Source organism: Clupea harengus, chromosome 4 (genome assembly GCF_900700415.2).
Source record: "Clupea harengus chromosome 4, Ch_v2.0.2, whole genome shotgun sequence".
Classification (NCBI taxonomy): domain Eukaryota; kingdom Metazoa; phylum Chordata; class Actinopteri; order Clupeiformes; family Clupeidae; genus Clupea; species Clupea harengus.
In genome coordinates, this window is record NC_045155.1 from 18,769,878 (window position 1) to 18,778,129 (window position 8,252).

The 8,252-nt window shown below is 40.8% G+C and overlaps 1 long non-coding RNA gene across 2 annotated transcripts; it reads left to right on the forward strand.

Moving 5' to 3' along the window:
• Nucleotides 1-993: 993 nt before the first annotated feature.
• Nucleotides 994-7,924, forward strand: LOC116220322. Of its 2 annotated transcripts, XR_004163573.1 has the most exons (7): nucleotides 994-1,039; nucleotides 1,118-1,179; nucleotides 1,261-1,984; nucleotides 6,009-6,217; nucleotides 6,350-6,501; nucleotides 6,882-6,975; nucleotides 7,082-7,924. It is a non-coding gene; the product is annotated as an uncharacterized LOC116220322 (long non-coding RNA). The 2 variants fall into 2 exon arrangements; XR_004163572.2 differs by lacking the exons at nucleotides 994-1,039; nucleotides 1,118-1,179; nucleotides 1,261-1,984 and adding an exon at nucleotides 4,671-4,905.
• The last annotated feature ends 328 nt before the right edge of the window (nucleotides 7,925-8,252 follow it).

Below are 8,252 nucleotides of genomic sequence, written 5' to 3' on the forward strand. Positions count from 1 at the left end.
ACCACCTCTTATTGCTATTATCATGTGCGTCTTCTGCTTTTGACGCACTTTTTCCCATTTGTAAGTTATTTTATGTATTTCTCTTAATACCTCTAATAATAACTGCTCTTGAAACCTTTTAAATTACCTTTATCTTATTCTTCACACTAGGGTTAGTTATGTTTCTATTTTCAGACTCTCATAGTTTGTTCTTGAGATCGCAATGCTGAGTCAACCCGAGCCCGACCAGAGGTCCTCCATCTCTCTCGTTTTGTGAGGAGGTTGAGGTTCAGGTCCTGATGATTAGCCCAGCGTGGAGAGCCGTTGAGGTTGTTGGAATCCCGGTCACGAGCCCCCAAATATGATAGGTGAAAATTCACCCTAGTTACCTCAGGACTCCGGAGCTACATATAAGTATATTTATTAGACAAACAACAATTGCAATCGGGGTCATTCCCAGCACAAGGCTGAAAGTGAAGCAATGATAAACACATCGCACAAGGTTTATATAGACAGAAGTTGAGCGTTCAGCAGGGATAATCACGTGGTGGATTTCTCACGTCCGAGGCAAGGATGGAAGTTTTGCAAGGTCGGAAGAAGCCCAGTTCGACCCTTCTTATCACTTCTGGTCTAAACATGCTCTTGTACATGTGCAGACTAAGTGGCACCTAATATTCTAAGTTACACACACGCAGAAACACAGAAAAGCCATGTTCCTGCTTACATAAGTACATGATTCATATAAGGTCATTAATAATACAAGGCACTTGATTATTATATTCTTAAGTCATTAACAGTATTTGGAAATTATCTCCATCACCCCCCAACAATGATGTGGTATGTTTCAATGTTGGGAATAGAATTGAAAAGCTTGTGTGGTAGGGTGATGTCGTTACACCTACACTCCCTGCTGTTACTCTCAATCTACCCAAATAGCATCAGCCTAGTCATTGGTAGCCTCCACCTAGGTGTAAATAAAAGGACCAGACATTGTGTGCGTTCATTACGGTGTCTGTAACCACACCCCTTCTCCTTTTGAGGCGAGTTCCTGATTAGCCGGGTAGGTGTTTGCTCGCTGGCGAGTGGCATAACTTTTGCTTATTACTTTTGGGCTTACCTTTTCGTGTTTGTTTTGTAGCGCTGTACTCAGCCTTCCTTCTGGTGCTTGCCTTGGGTATGTCCTTGTCCCTGCATGTTCAGGTATGTCTTCTCTGCCTATTACATCAACGCTGGAAAATGCGTAGCTTTCATACTGGCTCTAATTAGCGCATATGTTTATAGTGAGGAACCGTACTTCGCCGCTCACCTCGCCGTTCCATCTGCTTAACCAGTGAGACTCCGTGACCGTGCTGAAGGGCTTGAGAACAAAGGTGCTGCTGTTTTGTTTGGGCCAGATAGTAGTAGTATGATCTGGCATGTTCACAAGCTATACCACACTTGTGGTGCATGCCTGTCTGACTTATTTCGTTTTCTTTGTTTGTCATTTTCTTTTGTCTTGAAACCGTGGTATTGTACTATCTCTTTGTCAAGCTCTCCAATGGTGTAATGCTTCTGTCTTGTGTTTTCTGTTTGCATGTAACTGTGGATAAGGCTGGTGGCGTTGTAGCTGTCCTGGTGCATGTTTGTTATTTGTTCTGGTCTGTAGTTAATCTCTATGAGTGATTGCTATTATTGTCGGAGTGCTTATGATGGACTGTTGGTATCTCCTGGTGCAATAATTGTTTTAGTTTTATTTATTAAGCAGTTGCTAGGTGCTCCCAGAGGGAGGCACCTGGTGGTGGGCCCCTGTCACTGCATGCGGGTGTATCAAGCTGGTTAGTGTGCTGTGCTGTGGGTGTGCCGTGTTGTGCTGTGTGTGCAGTGTGCTGTGGGTTGCTTGCCGTGTAATAGTTCACCTTACAATCACTTCTTTGAGTGTGTGTGTGTGTGTGTGTGTGTGTGTGTGTGTGCACGTGTGAGCAGTGTGGATCCAAGAGCACGCCGTCTGCTAGTCTGCCTCCCTCAGGTAAGTCCTATTTAGCACTGCCTAGACTCTAGTCTAATAGTTTCCCTGTTTTAGCTCTACTGGCATAACTGATATTCAATAAATATATTTTTGTATCTTGCTAACGTGTCAGTCTCGTTGCAGGTTATTTCATAATCAACCTCTTCACTCCCAATCTCCCTTCCCTCAGTTATTAATAAACATTCTTGAACTGGAATCCCGTCTGTCGCCTCGTGCATTTCGAACCTGTTTTTTGCCTTGGTGTGTACACTGAAATGAATAGTATAATAAACAGTATACTGACAATTACTTTGAAGTATTCCCTGGGGCTTACGGGTGTAAGCTTTCCCTGGGGTGGCGTAGTCGGACTATAATTTGGGGTATAACCATCTTCCCCTCTACTGCCCTCACTACAATCGGATATGAATTGTTCATCATCCCAGTTTGGCGCATAGACACTAGCTAAGATAACTTGAGTGCTGCACAGCCTTCCCGTCACAATAACAAATCTACCAGCTGGGTCAGCTACAACTTTTTCTGGTTCAAATGGAATGTTGCTTGGAATCAAAATGGCAGCATCCCTGGCCCTCGCATTAAACCTTGAATGATATAGATGGCTGAACCTACCCCTTTTAATGCGCAAGACCTCGTCACTGCGCAAGTGTGTCTCCTGCAAGAAAACTACATCACCTCTCAAATCTTGAAGATGAGACATGATCTTTTTTTTTTTTGGTAGCCTGATTTGCCCCCTTGACGTTCCATGATATAAAACGAATGTTATTCATAGTTTTTTACTTTCCATACAGGCCTAAGTGATGGATTATCTTGTATAGCATAGTGAAATATCTGGTTATATCTGAGAAGAATGAGAAAGGAGAGATGAAAAGAAAAAGGAAGAGAAAAGTAAAAGAAAAAAGGGAAAGAAAGAAACAATAAGAGAGACAAAGTGCAAAACCCCGCCCCCCTCCCCAGCCCCCACCCACATTCACAGTGCCCCCCACTTCCCCACCCCACACCCACCGACCCCACAAATACCCACAACCCGTGCACGAAAGTGCCATGTTCACTTAGCAAAATTCTCCCGGGGTTACTTTCCTCTAATCTCCCACCCTGCCACACAGTAGTCTAAGTGGTAAAAAAAAATTAAGTCAATTTGCATAACTGTTTCAACCATAAGGGCTCAACAGGTGTGATAACAACATAGGCTCAAGCAGTACAATGTAACAGTTCCACCCAGAGGGGGTGAAAATAAAACAGTGAGCCCAACTTATTTTGTATACCACTACAAATAACTTTGGCATCTTTTAACACTAACACACAAACAGCCATATTTGTTCTGTTAACAAAATGCAATTGTATACCTGCTCCATTCAATGACATGTGATTAGGATAAGCTATTGACACCTCAACCGTCTTTAACTTGCATCAGTCTTCTAACGCTTCTGGTATGCGGCCAAAAGATGCTGTGCCTCTTTCACTGACGTGAGACGCCGTCTGCTGCCGTCTTCAGCCTTGATAAACAGCCGCGCTGGGTACAACAGTGAAGGCTGGAGTTTGAGAATGTAGAGCTGGCGCATGCCTTCTTTATACTCCAAACGCTGGCCCAGCACTTCAGGACAGTAATCCTCATATATATAGACTGGCTTGCCGTCATATTTAAGTTTGCCTCTTTTTTTACGGGCAGCGCGAATGACAACGTCTTTGGTCTGAAACTTGTGAAAACAGATGATCACAGCTCTAGGTTTTTCCCCCTCTGCTGGTTTGGGTTTGAGTGTGCGATGAGCTCTATCGAGCTCTGGGGGCGAAGGAAGCACATCTTTCCCCAACACATCCACCAGAAAACTAGAGAAAAAAGACGTTGGCCATGAACCCTCGACTGCTTCAGGCACACCAATGAGACGTACGTTGCACCGTCTGCTTCTCCCCTCCAGGTCAGTTAGCTTGGCTTTCAGCTTAGCATTATTTTCAGCCATAGAGGTTACCTTTGCTTCCAAGAACTGCAGATGGTTCAGCCCAGATTCCAAATCAGAGATTCGCTGTTCATGGTTGGTTACCGTGGATTGTATCCCATCTAGCTTTGTGTCAATGGTCGCCAGCTTGTTTTCAAATCGTACAGCGAGTGAGTCAGGTTTGGTTAGCAGGTCTGCTCTTAGCTCCACTAGCATGTTTGCTAACGTAGCATTGTCGATAGCAGTGTCAGCTGGGGCCGCTTGTTCTGACTTTTTCGACGGCTTGCTTGGTCTGGACGACATGTTGGGCAAAAAAACTTGTTTGGGTGCCGTTTGGTGTTTAGTTGTAACTAAGTTGAGATAATTTATATTGACTTATGGTCAAAACGGAAACTGTGTCGCAGGAGCCTGACGATACACGACTACTCCATTCTGCTCACCAACCGGAACCCCGCCAAATGCATTTTGAACCTGCAACCCTTACATTTGGTTTGAACAGCTGGCTCATTCAAAGGAGAATTCATATCTCTTGATATTTCTGATATTTCAGTTTCTGATATTTCAGTGAAATGCAATGCTGCCAAGTGGATCACATTCTATAGTGGACGGAATTAATTTTTCACATAAATTAAGCATTGCAATCTTGTAAAATTCTGCATATATAGGTACAGTGAGTAAATGTGTGCAGAGACCACGTGCCATGTTGACTCTGCACTGTAAAAGGTAACACGACTACTAACTTAAATCATTTTAGTATTCTTTACTTGTGTAATGCTATCCCAGTGATTTAGCTCAAATTATTTAAGTAATGTATTCATTTTGTATGCAAAAGCTCAAAAACTCAATGAACATGAGTAAACCGCACTCACAGCGCTTCAGTGCTAAATAGCTCTTAACTGCGCATGCGCATACGAGAGAGGCAGGAGAATCAGATTGAAGAGAGTTGGAGAAAGTTTAACGCTATACATGTGCGAAGCAGAACTCTGTCTCATAGTAAGTATTCAACTTAAATGCTTATTTTCATATATTAGCTGTGGGTTCATTCCTCGAAACTGTTTTTAGGAAGCCGTACTTTCTGTTTATAGCGGTAACACCCGGTAATTAAGTTAAAACTAAGACAAGCTAATGCAGAAATGAACTGATGTTAGCTTGCTTATAGTCAAAGTTAGCCACAGAAGAACATAGCCTGCACATGATGTAAAGACCTCCTAAAACATAATTGAATCGCCCCCGCCACCCAAATGTCTTGACCTGTTTTTTTATTAACCCAAGTTGGTGGTAGTAATTCAATTCCCGTATATATATATTTATGGCACTCGAGCACGTCATGCAGGCTAACACTCAACTCTGTTTAAAATTGGACTCCATGTGCTCACCGCAACCTTACATCAGAGACATGATTTTAGGGCATTATGGAAAACGGTTTGAAAGTGACAGCAAAAGCTTTGTGACTGATAAAAATGTCAATTTATCACTTATCGTGATAATCATTCTTTATATACTTTGGATGCTTGATGCGCTTATATATATTTATGAATACATTTCTAATGGCAGGCGAGCATGTCATGCAGGCTAACGGCTAGCTCATACTACATGTGTTGGGATGCGTTGGATCAACGGTTGAGGTGGGAGGAGTCTGGCGCATGGGGTTGTGTTGATAACGGAGACGTTATAGTGAGATTGACAGGTCACCAAACCAATCATGCAGCTAGCAAGCAGTTTACCCACGTCGCAAATCCTATCAGAAGTATTTTTCAGTTACAATAATGGGTTTTTTACATTGTACAGTGTCTATTTCTCAGTAACTTTTAAAAAATCTGAGCAAAAAAGTCAAACAAACAACTTTTAGGTACAAATACGACCATCTACCCAGTTTGGTCCGCCATCTTTTTTATATATATTCGCGCGCTTTAGACTGAGCTTGAACACAAGATCTGATTGGCTAGCGCCTGTGCTGTCAGTTATGCATGAAAGGCAATTTAATTGGCTGACGCATGCTTTGCCTCGAAAATGTAAATTTTGTGAGCAATGAAAGTTTGCATTTAAAAAAGAAATGGCTTTGAGTGGACTTTTGAGACCTCCTTCTTTTTTTGCAGGTTAAAGATAAAGAGCACAGGATGCATCCGCATTGGAAAACAACAGACAGTTGCTTGAAGATGAAATGAAGAAAAGGACACCAAATGCAGCACTTGTGAATCAGCTGATGAACCAGACCTTCTCACTGAGACGCAAAGAAATCGTCGAAGAGCAGCCTCCTGTGAAACGCATGTTGGAACGCTGGCCAGCGCTTTTCAGAAAACAGCAGGTATATTAATAAATGTATTCAATTTCGGTGAAATAAAACATACAGATCAGATAAACAAGCATGTTGTCTCTATCAAAATATTGTGGTCATCTCAATGTATTGCTGTGTTTGTTTTGTGTTCTCTTCTTAAAGGTTTTTGCAGAGTTCACTAGGGTGGCAAGTAAAAATCTTGAACTTTTTTGAGTCCTTGGACCGTCATCCCTCGATTTCTCAAGATCTTTAAGTCCAAGAAGGGTGTTATTGGCAGGACACTTGCAGAGCTCCTTACTCAAGCTGAAATGAAGGTAAGCAATTTTAAGAATGGGTAAAGTCTTTACTTTTTACGATGGCGGTCCAGTTCCCTCTTTATCAGAAGTCTTTCTGAAGAAACTTTTCCTTTAAGGTTAAGGTTTGTTGTATTTTCTGTCATCATCATCAACAAATTCCAAACATGAACTTTAAAACTATTGAAAGCATATTAATTAGTTGTTGTGCTGTGTAATATGTTTCCTCTTTTAAAAAACAAAAACAGTAAAACACCAACTATTAAGCACATCAAATTACTTTTTTTTGGCAATGGGATTTGTTGATAACAAAGCTATCTATATATTATCAGTGCCCATGTGTTTTTCCCTAATAATTGTTTTCAGTTTCTTTTCTTGATTGGTTTTCCCCTCATTTGCAGACCCATGATGTTGTGGCAAGGCGGACAGCTGTCCTACGCTGTCTTGCAGTTTTTCTTGGGGATGATGGGAGTGATTTTTTTCAAAGTTTGTTTTGTAAGTATTACATAAAATCTTATAATGTTTTTACACAGTTAAGTCATGAAGGCCTTTTTCAACAGCAAGGATAAACTCCTATTTATAACCTTCCTTTTGTCTGCAGGATTCAGATTCCATCACGGATTTCACCGAGATTCCTGTTGGGGTATTAACCGTCATACCCGAAGACAGCCCACAACCAAGTCAAAATGTCCTGCACCTTGAGCCATCCAGCATTGCTATCATACTGGAAGGTAACATCGTAATGGATGACCTTCAAAATCATACTGAAGCTATTTGCTTGACTTTTGGACTTATCTACAACCTTCATTTGGACTATCCCAGAAGATTGAAGAACACTTTTGACTTCATTCAGAGGGTCATGCTGGATCTGGGTGTAGGGAACCTTAGGCCAAAACTCCAGAGCTTAAAAAATGCCCTTTTGCAGTAGGTTGTTCTGAGTTGCTTGAACACACTGAATTGTTGTACTTTCACGTAAGCCAGAGTTATGTGTCACAATTAATGTCGGGTCAAGAGTGAATGTTTTGTTTGCCAATATTGTATGTATGTGCTTCCACAATTTTGAAAAATGCCCTTTTGCAGGTTGTTTTGAGTTGCTTGAACACACTGAATTGTTGTACTTTCACGTATATATTAAGCCAGAATGGCCAGTTATGTGTCACAATTAATGTCGCCTTAAGAGTGAATGTTTTGTTTGCCAAAATTGTATATATATGTGCTTCCACAATTTTGAAAAATGCCCTTTTGCAGGTTGTTTTGAGTTGCTTGAACACACTGAATTTTTTTGTACTTCCACGTAATATATATTAAGCCAGAATGGCCAGTTACAGTACATGTCACAATTAATGTCGCCTTAAGAGTGAATGTTTTGTTTTGCCAAAATTGTATGTGCTTCCACAAATTGTTATACTATGAGAAAATAAAAAGTAATACGGCTGACTGATAATTCTTTGTTGTGTTTACTTAATTTTTCTAAGGCAATCGGTTTCCTTAATTCCTTTAAGTAAACAGGACTATTTAGTGAAGTCACATTAACTTGGGTTGTATGAGTAGCTAACACTTAGAAATTAAAACTAATATTTACTTACATTTTGATGTAGGATAAACTCAAATAAATTGAGTTAATACAACTTTTTTTTAAGTAAACATAAATAGTAGACATACAGTAAACCTAACTTGAAAATTCTAGTTAAATTAACTTAACTTGTTCAAGGCAACCGGTTTCCTTGAATCCTTTAAGTAAGATCAACTTGTCAAATTTTACAGTGTGTTTA